Genomic DNA, 25,077 nt, shown 5'->3' with positions numbered 1-25,077 from the left:
ATTTGCCCCATCATAAAAATTCAATTATTTTGGTTACCTTTAAGAAATACTAGAACCAATGGTGGTATGGGGAGGTTTCATCTTGAGAGCAGTACATGATCCTAAGATGCAGAAGAATCTTGAATCAAGAATAGAATCTGTATCTAAAAATGTATAAGTTTGGATTCTACTTAAAGATTCACATTAAAATAGAAAAATAAGATAACACCAGAGTAACATTAGATCTATTACTTTATACTCAATAAACCAGGGAAACTGTAACTTATATAATCCACCAACTCTATAGATTCTTTCCCAACTTACAGTGAATTACTGCTCTCCTTTACCTCCCATCTTATCGAAATATAGATACACTGTCTTTCTTATCTCACTCTACCAACACACTAAAAAAATTGCCCTATGTTTTGAATATTTGTGTATTTTCCCAACATAATTGCAGCCATGCATGTGAGTGTTTTTACATGCTTATTCATAAACCAAATCTGTCTACCCACAGCAATATTTGACAGTTTCATCAACATATCTCTGTCATGTACCTATTATTGATCATGTACTTATTACACTCTACCATCACGCAAAGTACTCCTTTCTTACCTTCCTCTGGACTTCAAAGCACGTTCTTGTAGTATCTTTTTTTTTAAGTGTTTATTTCTTTATTTTGAGAGAGAGAGGGTGTTCAAGTGGGGTAGAAGCAAAGAGACGGGGAGAAAGTTTATCCGAAGCAGGCTCCACACTGTCAGTGCAGAGTCCGATGCAGTGTTCGATCCCAGGAACTGTTGAGATCATGACCTGAGCTGAAATCAAGAGTCAGACACTTAACCGATTGAGCCATCCAGGCACCCTTGTAGTATCTTTACTTATTCGACTTCATCTTATTCCACTTTGTCTGAGTACCCTTGAAGAGGCTGGTTTTAGAATCCTGACCTTGAGTTCTGTGAGGTTTATAGATCTAGCACTCCTGCCTCCTTTTAAATTCTCCACTAGATAGCATCACATAGCAATTACATACTGCACAAAAAATGCATTTACAAAGGCTCATTTATAGTTAGTGTAGCAGAAGTATCTGAGTTAGTGCTAACGTCTAGTGTGGAATCTTTGGTTTTTCTCCTAAATGGCCATACAAAGACCATAGACACATCCCAAGAAGATACAAAGTAGAAGGCAATATTTCAACATTTTCCAGAATTGGACAATAGATTTCTTTTTAAAATATGTGTTTGCTTTATGGGAGAAAGAACAGAATGCAAGAAGACAAAAAGGATAGGGGCCCTAGGTGGTTCAGTCAGTTAAGGGACTGACTCTTAATTTAGGTTCAAGTCATGATCTCGTGGTCGTGAGATACAGCCCCATGCTGGGGCTCTGCGTTAGGCATGGAGCCTGCTAAGGTTCCCTCTCTCCCTCTCCCTCTGCCCCTCTCTCCCACGTGAGCTCTCTCTCTCTTTCTAAGAAAGAAAGAAAGAAAGAAAGAAAGAAAGAAAGAAAGAAAGAAAGAAAGGATGTTTTCTTTCTATATCACCATTTTAATAAACACAATGTCAATTTCTGCCTTACTTAGAAGATAAAAGAATTATCTTTCTAACAAGAGAATGAAGGTTAAAATATAGATTACAAGGATTGCACATAAAAATGCAAAATGAAAGAAGAGGCAGAGAGGATGAGAAGATGGGGGGGGAAGGACAGGAAAGAAAAGTCATAAAAGAGGAGAGGAAAGATACAGAAAGGGGAAAAGAGAGAAGTTATTGTGTATTAAACTTAAGATTGTGACAGAGGTTGGGGACAGAAATAAAAGAGGTCATAAAAACCAACTGTATCCATTATTATTTTCTTTCTAAAATATTTCCTCTTTTCCAGAAAAAGATGGGAAAAATGAGGTAAGTGAATTACCTTCACAAATAATCACTTTTCTTTGACCTAATTAGTTTCATGGAGCTGATAGCTCCACACCTTACTTAAGAATTTTAGTGGTCACATTTCTGCATAGTCCAAGTGATCCCAAACAATTTCTCCAATGTATTACACATATAAACAAGTTTTCTTCAAAACCAGGCATGATAGTCATTTTTTCCTCCGTTTTTCTCTTCAACAAATATAGTTATTATAGAAAACGAAAGGAAAATTCCACTCTTCATTCATGTTTGAGTTCCTCTGACTCACTAAAATATCCTGGCCTGTAGCATAAGATGTAATCCATGTATATCTATTTCTTCTTTCCTTAAAAAGAAAAAATTTACAAAACTTAATTATACAAGAGCTAAATAAAGCAGCAAGTTTTTCTATCCATGGCTCTAGAGAGGGTTTTCTTTCTTCTTTTCTTTTTCTATTTTTCTTTAGAGAATGAAAATTATTTTATCAAAAACTTTCAATTTACATTATTAAAAATATGTGGCATTCATCATCATAAGTCTGTTTTTCTTTCCTTTATGATATAGACTCTACAATTTTTTGAAGCCAAAATTAAGAAGTTATTAGAGTTAAGAGAAAGAGCATGGTCATTGAGTCAAACAATCTTCAATTTGTAAATTTATCATTTATTGTGTTACTCTTGGAAAAGTTGATTATACTACTCTGATCCTCAATTTGATCAATTATAAAAATGAGTGTAAGAATAGTTTCTATATCATAGGGTAGTTATGAAGCTTAAATGAGAAAATTCTCATGACAAATAAATAGAAAGCATTTAACACAAAATTTGGCACAACTAATTCTTAATACATGGTGTTATTGATAGATCATATGCCACTATTGACATATAAAATTTATCTTCCTAATGAAATTAGTGTCCTTTGGAGGGTATTTAGTTCTTTAAAAACAATGGTATATCAAAGAATATGAAGATCAAATCTTTAAAAAAAAAAAAGCTTGCTCATTTAATGCAACACTCTTCAAACTGTGGGTTGATGAATAAAATCAATTTTCTGAGTTCCAACTGTCATTTTCTTATTAAAAAGAAGAGAGAATGGAAGGGAAGAGAGAGGAAACAAAAGAAGAGGGGGCAAGGAGAAAGAAAGAGAAAATAGAACACATTGCACATATTAAGGGTAAGTATTGTTCATGAAAACTTTATTTCACTTATATTGTATTACATGGATAATAAAAATTTATGGGGGCCTGGGTGGCTCAGTCAGTTAAGCATATCACTTTGGCTCAGGTCATGATCTCACAGTTCGTGAGTTCAAGCCTCACATCAGACTCCCTGCTGTCAGCACGGAGCCCTCTTTGGATCCTCTGTTCCCCTTTCTCTGTCTGCTCCTCCCCGGCTCATGCCCTCTCACTCACTGTCTCTCTCTCTCTCTCTCTCTCTCAAAAATAAATGAACATTAAAAAAATAAAATTAAATAAAAATTTATTTCTTACTCTGAACCAGTCAAAAGAAGTTCAAAAGCCTCTAAACTTAATGGGAACTAGAACAAATGAATCCATGAGTTTCATGTCACAAGGAAAGATCCAACCACCTTGCTCATTCAAAGTTTTCTCTAATTTGGAATGTAGCAACTGAAGTCATGTAGTGCCCTTTGGGATATCTTTTGATATCTTCTTTTTTGAAATACTGTAAGACAGAGGCAACTACCTTTCAGAGTTTATCCAAGGGCAAGACAGAGACTAGATGGCTTCTAGCTCTAGGATCATGAAGAAAGCAGTGATTTAAGATGAAGAAAAGTTAACAGAATTAGAAAGATTTAAGAAGTCATTCTTTTCACATTCAATAAGTTCAGGCACTTACAAATAAAAGACCAAGAAAATAACTCTCCTTCGAAAAATCTGATGGATTTGTGGGATAAAAGGACTGGAAAGTGTCACCCACTTTCAGTGTGCTTTACTCAAAGAAACTGTTATATACATAACTCTCCTTTTGCAAGTTATGTAAGAGTATGTATGGGGTGGCAGGCAGGATAGCGGTGTACAACAGGGAGGTGCATATAAGTGGTTGTGTTCACTTCAATCTTATTTCAGACCAAACCAGTATGGTGGTCAGCTGTCAACCAAAGAGAACAGGAGTAGGAACAGAGCCAATCAAGCTGTGTTAAGTAACCCAGTCATTCCACAGAAATCTGTACAGCTCTTGTTCCCTGGCAGTACAGCTGGCAACAGCACAGCAGTAATTTGAGGGGTTTTCTATAGGGTGCTTATGAGTTTGATTTCACTGTTGGCTTCTTGCCACTGCAACCTATACCCTGAGTATTTCTGTTTGTGAGTTACCCAACTATGTGCTTAGATGATAAAAGATCAGATTTTTCACTTGGTAGGCATGAAGTCAGCTGAGTTTTCACTTTGCCAAATGTTTTTTTTTTCTTTTACCCAAACTCCCCAGGTAAAGAAAAATACATGGTTTGTATTGCCAAGCAATTTTCCCCTACACTTTGAGCCACATGTAGGGGAAACCAAATTCTATTTTACCTATAATTCATCAAAATGTTATCTCTAAACTGACAACTTAAATCTTTAGAGTCCTTTAAATATCCGTTCTCCCATTTTCTCCCTACTACTCTCCTTTTTTCATACTTTCTCCTCCAGCAATCAAAAAAATATATCATTTTCCAGATTCATATGACTTTCTTCTGACACATGAAGAATATAAGGTAGTTAAACAGGAAAGATCTGGTCTTCGTTTGGGCGAATTGTCATGTATTTAGAAACATTTGACTTTGAACCAAAGTCAACTGCTATCTACATGCTTATATCACCTCACCTTACAGAAGATCTAATCAATAATATGTTCCCAAACTATTCTCCTATTAGAAACTGAACTACTCTCACTAGTGCTACCACTTAAAAACTGGAAGCCAAAATTGTGAGGGTGGAAATAAGTAAGTACAAGATACACAGTGAAAATACTTCAAATAAACTGTGAGACATGCATGGTGAATGAGCACAAGTATTGATCTTCTCCATCCTTTGACTCATCAATGTAAAATTAGAAAATGCTCCTTCTTCACTTTCTAAATATATAAACCTCCAAAGGGATGTCCTTCATTTGTAAACAGACACACATCTCTATACCAGTGCCACCAAGGTTACCAATTCCCTCCTACTTCAGCCAGGATACCCAGTTACTTTCTTTCAATAGCTAGAAACATCAGGAAGTCAGCCTCACCACCCAAACTCCATTTCAAAGGGTGTTTTATTTTCACTGCTATGTACTGGTAGAGTGAAAGTAGGAAAAGTCAAATCCTACTACCAGAAATTCATCAAAATAATGTTAGTAAGGTAAGATTTCAAAATGGTATTTCATAGCAATACCATTTAACAGACACTAGTTAGCTACTATAGTACTGTCAATACTATAATTCAGTCATAATGGGGTAAATGGGTATCAGTAGGTTGCCCAGTGAACCAAATCATCACCTATGACATGGTTTCTATAAGAATATCCATTCCAAATTCCAAACAATAAAGGTTCAGAACTTTACCTATTAGTAAGTTGGACTCTGCCTACAAATACTTCCCTATGAATATTTCACAGATGTCTTTTTGTGACATAGATAAATACTAAAAATCAGGCAACTAAGTATCAGCCATTTTTAAGTAGTTCGTATGCTTTACAAAAGGGGAAGCAAATTAAAAAAAAAAAAGAGGGGTGCCTGGGTGGCTCAGTGGTTGAGCATTCGACTTCAGCTCAGGTCATGATTTTGCGGTTGATGGGTTTGAGCTCCGCATCGGGCTCTGTGCTGACAGCTCGGAGCCTGGAGCCTGCTTCAGATTCTGTGTCTCCCTCTCTCTCTTTCTGCCCCTCACCCACTCACACTCTCTCTCTCTCTCTCTCTCTCTCAAAGATGAATAAATATTAAAAAAATTTTTTAAAACAAGAATTCAATGTGAAAATTATAAATTACTTCCTCATTTACTATTAGTGAAGTCTGGGATTTTCAAACATAGCACTTGGAAGTATGTATGAACAAATGATTATTAGTAGCTATAACACATTAATACGATGCCAATAAGAATGATGACTATACCAATACTATGTATTATGGGTCATAGAGAAAATATAGTTTCTAAAATTACCGTATTATTATATTCTCCTGCATATTCAGATGTTTCCTAAAAAATATATACAAAGTTTCTAAGCTGAGGGCACTAGGAAAGTTAACATAACTATAAGTCAACCCATTCTCATGCAAATTCTAGAGAAATAACTAAATATACAACCATCTGTTTTAGAAATAACTAAATAAGCAACCTAATACCTTGTTTTCCTATGTGAGCAAGGCTACATGGATCCATAAAAATGTCATCTGGGTAGAGCTTTGAACATGTAGTATAAGAACTACTCATAAAGCCACCAAATGTATTATATATTACATGTATATAACGTATGTATTACACTGATATGATACCTAAATGATCCTCTAATAGAAGACAATTTCAAATAATGTTAAAAAAAAAACTAGCTTGCTATAGAAAGGCAAACAATGTTCACAAAGCTTGGATTCAAAGGAAAAAAATGGATGGGCATAATTCAAAGTGTTTGTAAGAAATAATACATGGAGTTTTCAGTAAAATTACAAAATAATTCACTTACTCTTTGTCAGCAAGTTGGGGTCAGGGAGAGAAAGATACTAGGCCTTATCCTGAAGTAACACAAAGCATACCTGAATATATCACCTTTCTCCCATTTTTAACATGAGACTTGTAGTACGAGGTCAGAAATGTTGCCTGTAACCAACTACACGGTGGCTTTCTCATTCATCTGTTGAGCATGAAGTCCCACAGCAGCTAGAGACTCTGATGTCCATGCAGGACTTCCAAACTTCCCCCCAGAGCATATGTGCTAGTGGACACCACACTGCACACACTCCTTACTCATTCTTTCGCACCCCTCTCCAGCCATCAGTAATCCCTTCTATTACCAGCAGACTGTCCTTCAGCCACAGAAGTTAGCATTAAAATCAGAGCCCTGCTAACTATCTCTGTCAGTGCAGCTGGGGATAGAAGGCCTGCTCATCCCACTGCACCCACTGGAGTAGTTCATTATTCTGGGTGTTATGCATTCTAGCCAACTATGAAGTCTCCACTGAAGAAGCATGGTTAAAAGTGGTATGTCCCTGTCTATAACTGGGAAAAAGTGTCAGTGGGTATGCATTTGGGGTAAAGTTGTATATAAGCACATATTCAAAAACCTGAGAGTATAAAAGCTGCATGGAACTGAATTTATCATTTTCCTTTTGAAGCACATCATATAGACAAATAGCTACAGTTAATATATAGCACTTTATAAAATAATCATTGTCTTTCTGTGAAAGGACCTGACAGGAAATGTAGCAGGCCTCTCATACATCAGTTGTGGCCAGAAAAAGGGAACACTGTGCTTTCTTTACATCTAAAACACCAAGCTAGAAAATAAATCCATTTGAAAAATTATCTCAAGTTTTTGCCAGGGGAAAGGGATTTAGGGAAGTTTGAGGTTTCTTGTTAACAAAAACTGACAGTAAGCCTTCATATTATTTTCTTTAATTTTTTTTTATTTTTTTTTAACATTTATTTATTTTTGAGACAGAGAGAGACAGAGCATGAACAGGGGAGGGTCAGAGCGAGGGAGACACAGAATCTGAAACAGGATCCAGGCTCTGAGCTGTCAGCACAGAGCCCGACGCAGGGCTCGAACTCACGGACCACGAGATCATGACCTGAGCCGAAGTCGGCCGCTTAACCGACTGAGCCACCCAGGCGCCCCTAAGCCTCCATATTAGACTGTATGTGTCTATCCATTAAGATTATTCAAAAATTTTAAAAAGTGTTCTTGTCAAGAAAGATAAGTTCAAATGAAATGTTGTTTTTCAAAAATTCTTCTAAAAAAGGCCTTAGGGTTTGAGGTTTTCACCAGTGGTTCTAAGAAAACAATTTATACTGCTTTAAGTGAAGTAAGGGTACATGGCATTTCACTGTGATGTGCTGCTATGGCCTATATTACTTGAACCATACAAACGATTTTTCCCGGGATTTTGTTTTCCCTTAGAAAGGAAAACAGAAAGAAAAAACTTTTACATAGTCATGAGGCATAGGGCAAGAAATGGACATATAAATAACTGTTAGCTCAGTGTAAAGGATCTCTAAAGAAAGGGAAGAAGCCCAGGAGATGTGCACATCAAATAAAAATGGAGAATATGGCTATATTTCAGCCCAAACCAATATTCCCTTTTCAGGAATCATCCCCTCTGGCTTACCACTGACAATCCATAGACAGTGTATGAGTGAGATGAGTTCATGAGTAAGATGAACAGGGATGCTCCACGGCAGGTAAATAAATTTGTTTCCACTGAGATAATTATTCTTACCGTATGTCACTACTCTCATAGCAGAAGCAGGACAGGTGATGACATCCTATAAAATGCAATTTTTATTCCTATACTCCTGACATCGAGATATATAACCCACTCAGCTCTCATGAATTTTTTTTTTGCTCTCAAGCTATGAGTGGGTTTTTGTTATTACAGTTGTTCTTGGTTTTTGCCCTTTTTTAAAATGCTATCATCAACTGTGAAATACTGTTAAGAAACTGAGGGGAAAAATGGACTTTCATTATTTTAGGCTATCTAGTCCTAAACAAGGACTACACATTATTATTTGAGATAGCTGAATGCAGCTATTTTACTTGGATTTTGTAAGGTTAACATCTGCATGATATAACCTCTATCCTCAAATGAATGCCATTTCCCAAACCTCAAGTCCTTTCAGACCTAACCTACACAAGAAACAAGGAATCATAAGCCTTTGTACCAACAAATAATTTTTCCAACTGTAATTCATTAGTACCTTATTCCAAAAGCGTATGAATACTTACAAGATGGTTAATCCTCATTAAAAACTAAGATTACATGACATAATTACATGTAAATAAGAAAAATGAATTAAACTCTTACCCTTTCCTATGGCGGGCACTAGTTGTGAATCATATATACAATTAGAGTTATATTGCTAAGCTAAAAATATTGGTAAAGATCTAAAAATGACAAACAGTGCCTTTTAAATTAATGTCTTATTAGTTGAGTGAAGTACACTGACAAAGAATAATTTATGCTTATTCAAACTGCACTCGACATCTTCAGGTGTTTCCAAATGAGCTCACAGAAGAGTGATTAAATGCATCTGATAACAAGCCACACATTGCTGAAATTACTTACCGCCTCATTTTATGATTAATTAAACATGTAGATTAAAGTTGCAAAAGAATTTAGATTAATGAGCAAGTTAAGTCTTGCTGATATAAGTGAATTGGGAATTGGATGCTCTGTGGAACTTTATAAACATGCATTTTATAATGAATAAGACAAGGCTACATGCAGAATCGTGGCCACCAGGGCCTTTTGACGATGCAGTCTTTTTTAACATGGTTTGACAGCTTTCAAATAACATTCTTCTATAGGCTTTAAACTTTGTGCTTTGCTGTAAAACACAAGACTACATAACTCATGTACCAGGAGTACGATTATTTTTGAGCTCTCCAAGGTAATGACCCCCTGTAGCAGCAGCTGTTCAGAAAAAATTACAAGCTCAATTGTTATTTTAATCAGAGATAGTTTCATAGTTAAAAGCAGTTATGCAACTTGTAAAATTATACGACACCTCATCAGTACCTTGTCTTCAACACTCCTTCCTCCAAAAGTAAAACCATTCCAAAGAAGTCACAGCTTCCAGCGGACTTATTAGCAAACAGGATTCTCAATCATTCATAAAATATTCAAAGCCATTTATTAGTGAAGTTTCTGTGCTAGGAAAGGTAATGTTTAAATTTATGACGACTCTTATCAGCTCCAAGAGTGTGTCAAAATATCTGCTGGGGTTTGCTGAGTCTCTAATTTTTCTCTTTTAAGATCAGTTTTACCTAATCCAAGTAGCTTAGACTGTGTCAAAAGCCAAGTTGGACTTTATGATTTTCCAAGGCAAGAGAAATTCAGGTTGTTCACAGAGATGTAGTACATTCTCCTTTGCAAGGGATACAGAAGTGGAGAGAAATTGAGCTTAAGTTACTAAACTAGCTTATGGTTGAAAATCTATTCCGTTTTTATTATGAAGCTTGTAGCACAATACCATTTATTATTACCATAGCATAATAAAGACACTCCTACAAATTCTTTGAATGGATCCATTCTGCTATCTAAAATATACCTCTAATTTTTTTCTACTTATTTTCAGATCTTATGCATGATTCATTTTTTGGCAAGAGTGAGCTTTTTATAGTGTTAAATTTTTTTCTTTTTAATTCAGATTATTTTTAGACTCTAAAGACTTATGAAGAAAACTATGGAAATTTTTATATAAGGATCAAAGGAGTTGTTCCATGACACAGGTGGCAAATTAACATCATTAACCCTACATATTTATCATGTGGACATAATTTCCCATTTGAAGATTTATGTTAGTGAAAATACAATATTGATACATAAGTCTCTGATTACACTGAAATTTATTAAAAGTTAAAATCAGCTTTTTAAGCAGTCAAAACAAAATCGTCTCCATTTGACTTATTTCCTTTAGTTTTATTAAGTCAGTATCTTTCACTGAGTAATGTAAACAACATCTTATCACCACAAAAGGTTATTTCAAATTTATAAGATTTCATCCTTGTAATTCAACTTGAATATAATAATAATGATTCTTAGGTAAAAATATGGGCACAAATATTTCAAGGACCAAGTAATATACATTTTCTTTATGTGGAAATTTAAATTTATCATTTAAAAGAGGAAATATAGGGGCACCTGGGTGGCTCAGTCGGTTGAGCGTTGGACTTCGGCTCAGGTCATGATCTCACTGCTCGTGAGTTCGAGCCCCGCATCAGGCTCTGTGCTGACAGCTCAGAGCCTGGAGCCTGCTTCCGATTCTGTGTCTCCCTCTCTATGCCCCTCCCTTGCTCATGCTCGCTCTCTCTCTCTCTCTCAAATATAAAATAAAACATTAAAAAATATTTTTAAAAAAGAGAAAATATAACAACAAAGTGGTTATATCAGCCCAAAAGAGCCTAAGTTAGAGATCTAAAACTAATTCCTTTGCACTTATAAGACGTATTTGGTATGTGGCAGAAGGACATGGATTCTTCAGGCAGTTCAACAAGCCACCAAATTTCAAGGAGCAGGATTTTTCCACTCTAGCCATTGCCATATTATTTCTAGGCCACACAAATTATGAGGTGTATCCTGGAGTTATTAATAATTTAATAGAAATTGTGTCATTCCTATGGTATTTTAATACAAGAAGATACATTTTTCTCCACGAAAGTAATTTTTGTGAAATAACTTTAAGTCCTAAATACTGAATACATTTAGCTATTTCATGTACTTAGTATTATTAGCATGTTTTAATTTTTCTGATAAATGCTTTATCTAGTTTTCCTGCATAGAGTATATAAATTTACTGGTTATTTAAAGTTAGGAGTGCAGCGCCTGGGTGGCTCAAGTTGGTTTTGGCTCAGGTCATGATCTCACGGTTCATGGGATAGAGCCCCTTATCAGGCTCTGCACTGATGGTGCAGAGCCTGCTTGGGATTCCCCCTCTCCCTCTCTCTTTCTGCCCCTCCCCTGCTCATGTTCTCTCTCTCAAAATAAATAAATAAACATTAAAGTAAATAAATAAATAAATAAATAAAGTTAGGAGTTAAATGTTTATTTGAAATACCAAAACAGGTACTTCACCTTGAAATTTTGAATAAATGGGCAATTTAAAATATCCCAAATCAGCAATAATGTAACATAAAAATTCCTAACATTATTTTCATTAGATCAAAATGGGAATTTATTATAACACATTTTTTATTCCACAACACATAGTCATGTAGACTATGAACCTTGTGTTTCTAAGGGGAGATTAATATTTTCTCTAACACATGTACAGGTTGGAAAAAAACAAAAAATACTCATCAGAAACTAAAATGAGATGACTAAACTCATTTTTGCATCTGATCAGGCCAGGCTTTGTCAAGGTGAATTATAAATGCATTAATACCTACAACACTGCCAAATACTGAATTATTAATGTTGTCAACTCCTCAGTTTCAGTTTATGCCTTATAGAGGAGTTTTGTGGGATTCATCAAAACTTAGCCTCTCAACAGGTTTACAAGCATTCTAGAGGCAACATGTGTTAAACTAAAAATAAGGTAACTAAACCAAGCAAACTATCATCAAGGCCAGTGGAAGGTTTATAAATGCAAAGAACAATCTATAATGGATGGAGAAGATGAAGCCAGGTGCCACCCCACACTAGATCCCCATTAACTCACCACCCAGCAGTTGACAAGAGGTGGTTCTTCATTTGGCAGGATCAGGAACATTAAGTACTACACATACAAGTTGTCTATGTTAATGTAAGTATTCAAGAGCCAAAAACAGTGCTAAAAACTAGCTTCCAAACTATTACGGTTTATCATTTTTTATTCTATTAACTGTGCAAATTCTTTAGAATTTAGAGTTAGTTAACTGGAAGAGTCCTGAATTTTTCCTTCAGTGAAGAAATTAAAAGATTTCTCTGTTTTCTAGATTGATTATGCTAAATTACTTTTAAATCCCCATGTATCCAAAATATTTTGGTCTTTTATAAGATGATTGGAGATTTAAAGCATGATTATTTTTTAAAGTCACAGGTTTCTAAATTTTACTCTGTGCCTTATATCACTTCCACAATGGAAAATTGAAATCAAAACTGATTGTATTCATAAAATAAAACACTTACTCCTGAAACTTATATAATGCTATACATCAATTATACCTCAAAAATAAATAAATAAATAAATAAATACATAAATAAATAAATAAATGCAAATGGGTTTAAGATTTGGGAAAACTTAGGGTTCTGATACTCATTTTTCCAATCCTTTATTCAATACATGTGTCCCTTATAAACAGAAGCATTTTTGAAAAATATTGAATTGTGGTAGTAAAGTGGTTTAATTTGTATGTAAAGTTTAGCCAATAATCCCAATAATTTTAAATACAAGTTAAAAGTACAAGATGTAAAGAAACTGAGTGTTCAAGTTACCTAAGCCTTGATATTGGACCACAAAAATGCAATGCAATCTTCATTTGCCACGGAAATAAGAAATAAATGGGAACATTAGTTATACTCATAAATTATATATATTATACCTGGGCTCTTATACAAAGTGATGAGGGGTCACAAAGTCCTTCTTGAAGCATTTTTCTTTCCTCATCAGAAGATATAGAATGTCTAAAAAGAAGAAACTAATTGTTATTGGACCCACTATCTGCCAGATATAAAATAAATGTTCTCTATGCATCATATAATCTTCCCAACAACCACACCCATTTTATAGATGAGGGGATTGCATTTCAAACAGGCGAAGGTATTTGTCCAGAGTCACACCAAGTGGTGATGAGAGTAAAGCCCTGTGAACCCAACTCCAAGGTCCATTTATTCTTTCAACTATATTACACTTAATTATCGCTTATACTATTTGTGTTTATGCTATTCTCCACTATCTAGAATCCCTATCTGCTTCTTCTCAGTTAACCCATTCCTACCATTTCCCTCCAAGTTTTACCTACTCCCAAAAGTGTGTTGTGTTATCATCAGTTTGTTGAAAAGCCTCAGTTCAAGTTACACTGGTTCGCACAATATATATTTATGTTACTAATGTTATCATCTATATTACAGCAATGTAATCATAAAATGGTTTCACTGTCCCATTCTCCATTCTATACTCCTCTATCTCTATCACATTCATAGGAAATTTACTACTACTACTACCAGAAGTGGCAGTAGTAGTAGCCTTGGCATTATCATTATATACTACCAACTTCAACAAATCACCTTTTGCTCTAATGCTGCTCTCTGGATCTCCAAAATCTTACCCTTCTCTGCTTTCATTCTGCTCAAATGTTCTCATACTTCTAAACCACCTCCCTTTCCTTCCCAATCAAAAATTCTACTCTTGAATATTTCACAAAAGGTATAAGACATTCCTGATTATTCATTTAGGCAACAAATATCTAAGCATTTACTATCCGCTAGAAACTAAGGATATATAAACAAGATAGATATTTTTTGTCTAAGAACTTACAATCTACCACAAGAAAATACAAGTAAACCAAAATATATAACATTGAGTTGTGTCATAATAAATGTAAAAAAAGTGATGTGGGTATAAAAAAATTAAAAGTAGAAGTGCCTGGGTGGCTCAGTCGGTTAAGTATCCAACTTTGGCTTAGGTCATGATCTCTTAGTTTGTGGGTTCTAGCCCTGCATCAAGCTCTGTGCTGACATCTTGGAGCCTGGAGCCTGCTTCAGTTCAGATTCCTTCTCTCTCTGTCCCTCCCCTGCTCATGCTTGCTCTCTCTCTCTCAAAAATAAACATTGGGGCACCTGGGTGGCTCAGTCAGTTAAGCATCCAACTTTAGCTCAGGTCATGATCTCAAGTTTGTGAGTTGGAGCCCGTGATGGGCTCTGTACTAACAGCTCAGAGCCTAGAGGCTGCTTAGAATTCTGTGTCTCCCTCTCTCTGCCTCTCTCCTGCTCTGGCTCTCTCTCTCTCTCTCTCTCTCTCTCAAAAATAAATTTAAAAGAATTCAGAAATAAATAAATAAATAAATAAACAAACAAACAAACAAAAAATAGACATTAAAAAATTAAAAATACAAGTAATAAATCATCTGGGTGGTACTAGTCTGTAAAGATGTCATATAGAAGGTGGCATATATAATAAAGCTTCTTTGGTTAACAGGATGAAGGCAGAGAAATAGCAATAGTACCAATCTATTATTTAATATTTTCTGTATGTGAAGCACTCTTAATATACTTCAGCTCAATATATATTATGTAATTTTTTTACATATATATGGAGAATTCTGCTTCTGACCAAGATGGACTAATAGAGACTTCTTTAACCTTGTGACTTAAACAACTAGGGGGAAAAAATAGACAAAAATATTAGAAAACAACAGTTTTCAGACACTGGGCATCAAGAAATGAAGAACAGTTGTTCCTGATGGGAATAAAAATGAGGCCATCCCTACAGTTGTCCCAGCTTATTGCATGGAGAAAGAAATTACCCACTACAGTGCACGAAGGCAGAGTTTAATGGTCTCAGTGAGTTAAGAAGATGCAGCTGGGAGTCTAGGAAGGACAGGTGACTATAGTTCATAGAGCAGAGTAGCAAAGGAGAGAGACCTACACATAGACTTACAGAAATTTGCAGATTCTCACAAGAATTTAGCCAATACTGATCAGTTCATGTATGTGAGGAAGCTAACCAAGGTTGGGGAAGATACATTTAGAAACAGCAGATAAAACAATCCCCAGTGCTCACATAAGGCCAGAAATGGTTCATTTTTCCATCATCAAAAGTATAAAACTTCATAACACAAGGGAAACTTGTCAAAGTACTCAAAACAGTAATACCTCAGTAGGGAAGAAAATTAATCCTAAAGTCTGTACTAGTTCCAACTGAGAGCGCTTAAAAGCAAGCACTGAAAAGATCAAACTATTTCCAAGTATCTTAACTGTATACCAGAAAATAAGTCCAAAAATATTTGTAGGAAATCGGAAATATTCAGAACTCACCAAGGTAAAATTCTGCCATCCAATAAAAAATTACCAGGCATATACAGAAGAAGGAAAATACAACCCATAATGAGGAGAAAAATTGATCATTTGATCATTTGAAACTGAGCCAGATGGCAAAGATGATAAAATGAGTACACAAGGATATTGCAACAGTTATTATATTTATATTCTATTTATTCATAGAACTAAAGGACTAAACTTATTAAGTAGAGATTCTGAATATACAACAAAGACTCAAATTGAACTTCCAGAGATAAAAAATACAATGTCTGAGATGAAAAATACACCAGGTGGAATTAAAAAACAAATTAGGCACCACATGACAAAGACAAGTGAACTTGAAGACTTAACAAAAAACAAACCAAAATGAAATAGAGAGTGAAAAAAAAATGAAAAAATGTGAACAGAATCCATGAACTGCAGGACATCTTCAACCTGCTTAATATATATGTAATTGAGGGAATCTACCCCCAAAAACCAAGAGCACACTTTACAAACTGTATATTAGTCAATTTGACAATAAATTATATTTAAAATAAGTGTGTGTGTGTGTGTGTGTGTGTGTAATTGAATTCTACAAAGTATGAGAGTGAACACAAAAATTCTGAAGAAATAACAGCTGAAAATTTTCCAGATGTGACAAAAACTATAAATCCACAGGTATAAGAATTTTAAAAACTCTGAACTCAAGAAACATTAACAAAACTACACTAAGGCATATGGTAATCTAATTTCTTACAACCAGTAATAAAAAGAAAATCTTAAAATTAGCCAAGAAAAATGACACCACATATAGAGGAACATATATAACAATTACATATGACTTCTTTTTTTAAAACAATGCAAGCCAAAAGACAATGGATCAACATCTTTAAATTACTGAACAAAAAAAGATAGTTGAAAAATTCTATACCTAGCAAAATAAACATTTTTCAGAAATACAAAAGCAGAAGGAAATCTCACCAGCTTACGAATAGAAATATCCTACAAGACACATTTTAAAAGTCCTTCAGGCAGAAGGTAATGCTACCAAATGGAAATCTGAATCTACACAAAGGAATCAAGTGTACTGAAAATGGCAAATATGTGAGTAAATATAAAATACTTTCTTATTTTTAGAATATCTTTAAAATATTATTGACTATTCAAGGCAAAAATAATTATTTTTAGGTTTATGACATATGCAGAAGTAATGTGTATGATAATAGCACAAAGACTAAGAGGGAGAAAGTAAGTATACTATTGTAAGATTCTTATACCGTATGTGAAGTGTGATACTATTACTTGAAATAAGACTGTGATAAGTTATATGGAGTTGTTATAAATTCTAAAGCAATCAGTAAAATGTAATTAAAACAAAAAATCAAGAGTAATAACCCAATAAAGAATTTTAAGTAAAAATCATCAAAATTTCTCAAAATTAAAGCAGGAAAAGGGAACAATGAAAAGATGGTTCAAATAGAAAACAAAGAGCAGATGTATGCATTTAAACTCAACCACATAACAAATTACATTAATGTAAGTGGTCTAAGCATCCAAAATAAACATGAGGAACTGTCATACTGGATAGAAAGCAAGACTCAACTGCATGCAGTCTACAAGAAATTCACTTAAAAATGAAGACAATATACTTTAAAAGCGAAAATATGGGAAAATATATTACCCATAGTACCACTGATAAAAAGAAAGCTGCAGTAGCTATCAGACAAAGTAGATTTCAGAGCAAAGAATATTACTAGAGATAAAGGGATTCTTGTAAAATGATTAGGGGTCAGTTCATTAGGAGGATATAATGACCCTAAACATTTACACACCTAATAGAGCTTCTAAATACAAGAAAGAAAAACTGTGAAATTTCAAGAAAAAATTATAATCAGAGTTTTCAAAATCTCTCTCTCAATTAATGATAGAACAAGTAGACAAAAAAAATCAGTAAGGATATAGAAGACCTGAACAACACTATCAACCAACTTTACCTAGTTTACACTTATAGAACTTGCCAGCTAACAGAACAGTTAGGAATTCAATAACAGAAAGATATCCAGAAAATTCTTAAATATTAGGAAATAAAATAATACTTCTAAATGGTCTACAGAGCAAGGTGAACAAATCAAAAGGGAAATTAGAAAGTATTTTGGACTGAATAAAAATGAAAACACCAAATATCAAAATTTATGGGATGCAGCTAAACCAGTACTTAGAAGTAAATTTATAGCACTAATACCAATATTGAAAAACATTCCAAATTATCTTAGCTTTCACCTTAAGGAACTAGAAAAAGAAGAGCAAATTAAACCCAAAGTACACAGTAAAATTGATTAAATTAAATTCTAAATAGTTCTATATCTATTAAAGAAATTGAATTTTCAGTTTAAAATATTCCCAGAAAGAAAACTCCAAGCACAGTTGGCTTCATTAGTGAAATCGTTTAAGCACTCAAAAAGAAACAACACCTATTGTTTTGTACACAAACTCTTCCAGAGAATTAAAGAAGGAATATTTCCCAACTCATTCCATGAAGCTACAGTACTTAGGTAATCAAGTTGGTGGCATAAAAAAATAGATAAATAGATCGATGGAAGAAAATAGACACTCCAGAAATAAACCTATATGTATATGATCAATTGATTTTCAACAAAAGTGCCAAGGTAATTTAAAGGGAAAAGAATAATCTTTTCAGCCAATGGCACTGAAACATTTGAACAGCCATAAGCAAAAATATAAACCTCAAACCATACCTCACCCCGTTATAAAAATTAACTCAAAATGAATCACAGACCTCAAGAGCTTAAACTATAAAACTTCTAAAATAACACAAAGGGGAAAATCTTAGTGACCTTGGGTTTTGCAAAAATTTGTTAAGTGCAACACAAAAAGCATGAAATATAAAGTAAAATAATAAATTGGGCTTCATCTTCATCAAGATTTAAAACTTTAGCTCTTCAGGACACTTAAACAGCAAGCTACAGACTAGTAGAAAATATGTGCAAAACATACATCTGACAAATAATTTGTAATTTAGAATATATAGGAGCCCTTGGGTGGCTCAGTCGGTTGGGCATCTGACTTTGGCTCAAGTCATGATCTCTCAGTTGACAAGTTCGAGCCCCGCATCGGGCTCTGTGCTAGACACTCAGAGCCTGGAGCCTGCTTTGGATTCTGTGTCTCCCTCTCTCTCTGCCCCTCCCCTGCTCATTCTCTGTCTCTCTCTGTCTCAAAAAATAAATATAAACATTAAAAAAATTAGAATATATAGAAACGATTAAACCTCAATAAAAAAGAAGACAACCCCAATTTTAAAAAAACAGCAAAAGATTTAAACGGTACTTCAACAAGATAGACAGATGGTAAATAAGCACATGAAAAGATGTTCAACATCATCAGTCACTAGGGAACTACAAATGAAAATCACAATGAGATATCACTGTAAGCCATCTGAATGGCTAAAATTCAAGACTGAACATACAAAGAGTTCTAAGGATGTAGGGCAACTGTAACTCTCATACATTGCTATTAGAAATGTAAAATGGTACAACCACTTCTTTGAAAACAATTAGCAGTTCTTTTAAAGGTAAACATACTCTATGTAAACTCACTATTTTACTCCTAGGTATTTACCCAAGAGAAAGAAAGCTTATATCTACCCAAAGACAATGTCCAGAGTAGCTTCATTTGTAATAAGCAAAAACTAGAAAGAACCTGAATGGATAATCAAATTGTGGTATATCCATACAATGAAACACTACTCAGCAATTTAAAAAATAAGTTATTGACATGCACTTGAATGAATCTCAAAATAATTATGCTAAATGAAATAAACTAGACAAAAAAATAAATAATGCATAATTCCACTCACATAAAAATTTTTTAAAGCAAACTAATCTATAGTGACAGCGGATCCGTGATTGCCTTGATGTAAACTCAGGGAAAGATAGAGGGACAGGAATGAGGAACTCAGAAGAGACATTAAGAAACTGTTAGGAGTGATGGATATGCAAATTATCTTGGTAGGGGAAATGGCTTCACTGGTGTATACCTACATCAAAACATCAAATTGTGCACTTTAAATATATGTAGTTTATTGTATGCCAATTATACATTGATAAAGCTGTAAAAAAAATGCAGTAGGTAAGAGTCTCACTTTACCGGTAAGGAAGCTAAGGCTCCAAGAGGTTATTTGATTTGCATAAGATCACAGCTAGTACACAGCAGTACCCACGGGTGGCAGGGATTCCACACCATATATTTCAAAACTAATATGAAGTATCTAATATAAATGTGATTCATGAAAGGCACTCAAAAGTTGTGTGGGGGTTTTAAAGTATTAGAGGCATATAAAAGGCATAAGATGTGAAAAAGTAATAGATGTTAACTTTTTCAAAGGATACGTAATTTTTTTCTCACTTAGAATTTTTATTCTGTACTTACTGACAGGATACTTAAATTTCTAAAGATTGTTTAACCTAAAATATCTTAATTGATAAAACATATGACAGAGCTTCTGTAATGCACTCAAAAGCATTTTATTAGAACCTATTATGCACTCCATAATATGCACTATTTGCTAGGCCCAAATGAGCCAGATCTTTAAGTCATACACAGGTAATGAAAGAGCACCCTTCAATAAAGCGATAGTAAGGGGTTCAGTGTGTCAGGAGGCTGCATACATAGTTGAGTGAAGACGGAGATGACCAGAAACTCTAGGTCTCTAAGAAGGGACAATGGCCATGTTCCTTCCACCAATTACAAGGTTCCTGCCATGAAGAAGAAATAATGGCCAAAGCATTTCCCAGGGAGGAACTGTTAGGTTTTGTTTGTACCAGTCACTTTTTTGCTCTTCTTTTTCATATATGTATATTTCATTTCCTTCCACAAATAGGTTACAAATTCCTGTGGACTAAATCTTCCTTTTCCATTTTAAACTCCACTGATGTCAAAAGAGTCCTGAATTCATATTCTTATCAAGTGAATGAATAAGTGAATGAATGCATTTTAGTGTTAGTCTGAACGATAAAATAATGAGAATGACAAGGATCCTTTATGAAATCAACTTGACTTTATCCCATTCTCTTGAAAAAGCCTTTTCTTTCCTTAATTTTTATTTCAGTAAGTCTTTTCTTACTCATGAATATGCTTTCCTACACTACCTCTTCTTCCCTTGAAAGAGATAAAGCAGAGAGGGCCTATATTCTAAGTATATTTGCTGCAACTATTCCTTCTGTAGAGAAGGACAAAATATGGCAATATAATCAGAGAGTCATAGTCATCATTTTATCTGAGAAAGTTTTAAAAGTAACCAAATTCTATGCCTGTTTTATTCCTCACAGAGGTCATGTACTGATCCCTATGTGAAAGCCAGTTGATAAGAATACCATAATCTCAAGCATTGTTACTTTTCTCACTCACAGTATCCAAGTTTTACTTTACCCTTCTGAAATCAACAACACCCTGCCTGGTGCATTTTAACTCCTAGTGTTAATGATTTTTGTGTTTATGTTATGTCTCTAAACCTCAAAGTAATTTTAAGTATATTCTTATTCCTTTAGAAACGCCTTTTCCTCCCAATTCTCCATGGAAAGAAAAAAATACTCCTAATTTTTACTCATGAATGGGGACAGCAATTAGAGTCATTTTGACTCCTTTCTTTCCCCCATACTCTCCACCACATATAATCTAACTAGGCCTATTGATCCTATATTGGCAAAGTCTCTTCTTTCTGTTCCCCAAATACCATCTTTTACCTCCTGCCTAGGCTATTACAATAGCCCTCACAAGCTATTCTCTAGTTCAAGACTTTCTTCCCTCTAATCAACTCTACAAACTGCTGGCTGAACTACTTTTTCAAAAGCAAAGCTCTCGCCATACCACTGGACTATTTGGTTGTGATGGCCCCCTAAAATCCACCAAACAACTTAACCTAGCCTTACAGGTCACAATGATATGACCACACTAAATTTTCTAGTTTATACATAGCCTGTACCTCAGTCAGACTGGACTTCTCATTGTTCCCTAACCCATACTTCCTTGTTTCCATTTGTCTGTCCCAAACTCATCCTTGTGATATCCCCTCACTACCAGGATGCTCCTGTCTTCAACCCCTATTCCTTTAACAAAATATACTCAAACTTCAAAGACTATCAAAGAGTCTGCTTCCTATAGTCTTTCTTCTTCATGGGATATAGCTTTCTTTTGAACCCCCAGAGTGCTATTTTTTTTTTAGTTTATTAAGTTACTTAATATATTCTGCATAGGAAATTACACCTTTCCTCTGCAATAATCAATGTAACTTAATTAATATTTATTAATCCCTCCTTTGAGCCATGTACTAGTTAGGCACTAGTTAGACACTGTGTTAGCATACAAAAAGGAATAAGGAAGGGGGTTAATAATTATGTCTAGATTCTAAGGTTCTTAATGGCAGGAATTTTGTGTACTTGTATTTATTTCCAATGCAGCATTTAATGTTCTCCTTTGAATAAATCAGTACTCAGTATATATTTGTTGAGTTGAATTAATTTCTAACAGATACTAAGCACTCTCCTGGGAAGTAAATTTTGCTACAAAAAAAAAAAAATAGGATTTTCCATAACTGGGAAAACAAATAATCACATCTTTAAATAGTTTTCAAAGGGCAAGTTGAAAGTTAAATTGACCACTGATTACACCGTCCAAGGTGAAGACCCTAATGGGTCAGATCATTCGTCACTAAGATACTAACTTCCAAGTAGGACAGGCTGCTTCGAACGATAAATTCCCATATGACCAGAGCTTCCAAAATTGTCAATTTGGTCCAGTAAAGATGATTATTGTTTCATATCACAGAAATCTGTTTCTTGTATCCTCCTGGGAGTTTACATAGGAGAATTTAAGCTGACATCAATATTTAAATATGTACCTATTCAATGTATCTGGGAGATACATACTTCCTTTTGATCTAACCATATCTGCACACCTTTAAAATGTATGCTTTCAAGGCTACATATGTCATTGTTGAAAGCCTAGACACAATGACACTTTTCTGTACTATGGGATTGGACAAACCTTGAATTTACTCTCAACATACTTATATTACCTCCCTTCCTGGGGAATAGAATGGAAAGACACAGTAAGGCTATTTTAAAAGATGGAACCAGAGATAAAAGGATATGAAACTCATCAAAAGCACTATTCAAAAAGCAATATTAAAGCAAAAAACTTCTTGACACTGATATTTATTACTAACAAGGAAAAATTCAAGGAGCAAAAATGAGGAAAACAGAAGGAACTCACTGCCCAATGACCAAACCAAGCCCCAGTGCCTGGCACCAGCCAAGATAAGAGCTCCGTGGGTGAGCCCAGCCCCTCCCACAGGTCCCCTCTGAACAAGAGTGACGCACCTCTTCTCCAGGAAAAAAAGCACAGCATACAGCAGTCACTCTGCCTATTACTGAGAGTCAATTTAGCAGCACAAGAACTAAATTAAGTGACAATCTCAGAAAAGGAAAGAGAATTGCACTCTCTTTGTGTAGGAAGAGCAGAAACCCAAAAATCTAGAACACGAAATCTGTATTTCTAGAGAGAACTGTTAAAATAAAATGGTTGCAATATTCCAACAGTATGAGAAAAAGGCAGTTCAGCTTTTTCATGGCATTCAGGGTCAAAATAAGATGTAAGAATTCTCAGACTACAATGCAAACAGATTTGAGATACTCTATGACAGCTGAACCCATGAAAATTTTGTCAGATAAGTGCATAATCAAGAATATTCTAAATAAAGTGAACCCCTGCTGCTGTTCTAGAGTGAGAAGACATGTGTCGTGAAGTCAAATAGACTGTGTTTGTATCCCAACTCTGCCTTTTTCTTCCTTTCTTCCTTCCTTCTTTCCTTTAGATTTTGTTCAGGTGCTCATTCACCCAACAAATATCTATTGGGAGAATACTGTGTCAAGCACTGTGATAGAAACTGGGTATACAGGATTGAACAAAATAATCATGGTCTCAGCCCTGACAAAACCTTTAGTCTAGTGAAGAAAATAGACATTAAATAAACATACAAATATATGATACTTACCAATCATTTTAAGTGCTATTAAAGCAAAAAAGAAAGCAGAATTTAGAGACAGAGGAAAAAAAAAAACTGGGGACTTGGAAGAGGGAGGAATTATCTTTTAAGACTATTGAAAGGATTAAAAATAACAACATGAAAGTTCATTGCACAATGTCTAAAACATACGGGTGCTCAGCACAAGCAATAGCTGCTTTTTGTTAACTTCTCTCTGCCATAGACCCCTGATTCCCTCCCACTCCTCTCCTGCCACAGACACTGGGAAGTTTAGAGTGCTGGTCTAGCCGGTAGTGTAATGAGAGAGTGGCAGCCTGTTCCCTGTTAAACACTTCAAATTGCTGCACAGCTTGTTGTTCTATCAGTTTCCTGTATAATCATAACCTTAACCAATCCACAACTTTCTTTCTGGCATATCTCGGTTTCATTTCCTGCTTAGTATTCTTAAGATCGTTCATAAATTTTACCCTGTTGGTTGCATGGGATATTTAACCCCTGGTCAAACTAATTCTCAAGAAACAACCAACATCAAAAACTGTGACGAATTCACTCTGTATGGAAGACTTGCCAGAAAAACACAACTAAGGACTGCCTTCAAGGTTGTAAGTATATGGCCAAACAGTCCATAGACTATAGAAAGGCTTTCTGAAAACTTAAAAATTATCCTTTTTGACCATGACTAATCTTGTTCATAGAGAGCAAACATTCAACAAGCCCTCAAATTTGACAAATCCTAATTCAGGTTTAGCAAACTGTTAGGTCAATAAAGATGACCACTTCTTTCCCATTATCCTAACTTCATCACCTCATAACAGTAAAACTAATCCCAACAGTTCTTCAGTTTCTTTGATTACACAAAAAGAGCAAGAGTACCCTTAGTTCATATAAGAAACCCAATAGGAGGGCACCTGTGTGGTTCAGTCAGTTAAGCATCCAACTCTTGATTTCAGCTCAAGTCATGATCTCACCATTGTGAGATTCAGGCCCGTGTGGGGCTCCATGCAGGGTGTTGAAACTGCTTAAGATTCTCTCTTTCCCTCTCTCTCTGCCCCTCCCGCCCAAAAGATAAAATAAAATAAAGTTAAATTAAATTAAATTAAATTAAATTAAATTAAATTAAATTAAATTAAAATAGGGGCCCCTGGGTGGCTCAGATGGTTAAGCATCTGACTCTTGATTTTGACTCAGGTCATGATCTTATGGTTTGTGGGTTCAAGCCCTGCATTGGGCTCCACGCTGACAGTGCAGAACCTGCTTAGGATTATCTCTCTCCCTCTCTCTCTCTCTCTCTGCCCCTTCCCTGCTTGCTCTCTCTCACTCTGTCAAAATAAATAAATAAAAACTTTAAACAATAAAATAAAATAAATTAAAAAAAAAGAAACCAAATAGGGACCCTTCAGTCCTTAAAAACGTGAGCCTGCCTACAATTTAATGGACACATGTTATTATCTTACAACTTTGCAAGCAGCATACAGGCTAACTGAAAACAAACTATCTCTAAATGAAGGAAAGAAATGACTCAAG

General features: G+C 34.9%; 1 protein-coding gene across 37 annotated transcripts in view; it reads right to left on the bottom strand.

Annotated features, from left to right (window-relative positions):
• SOX6 (SRY-box transcription factor 6) overlaps positions 1-25,077 on the bottom strand; it is a 686,841-nt gene that overhangs the window by 462,687 nt on the left and 199,077 nt on the right. For 24 of the 37 annotated variants that reach the window (XM_053203417.1, XM_053203416.1, XM_053203433.1 and 21 more), the window contains one exon: positions 13,076-13,157. The exons of 11 other annotated variants lie outside the window; for them this stretch is intronic. The gene's annotated coding sequence lies outside the window, so the exon portion shown is untranslated. Of the gene's footprint in view, positions 1-594; positions 795-13,075; positions 13,158-25,077 lie in introns of all 37 variants that reach the window. 2 more of the 37 variants (XM_053203444.1, XM_053203443.1) reach the window with 1 other exon arrangement.

The sequence above is a fragment of the Acinonyx jubatus genome, chromosome D1 (genome assembly GCF_027475565.1).
Source record: "Acinonyx jubatus isolate Ajub_Pintada_27869175 chromosome D1, VMU_Ajub_asm_v1.0, whole genome shotgun sequence".
In the NCBI taxonomy this organism is placed as follows: domain Eukaryota; kingdom Metazoa; phylum Chordata; class Mammalia; order Carnivora; family Felidae; genus Acinonyx; species Acinonyx jubatus.
The sequence above is the reverse complement of the archived record's forward strand: the minus strand, read 5'-3'. Positions and strand labels throughout refer to the sequence as shown.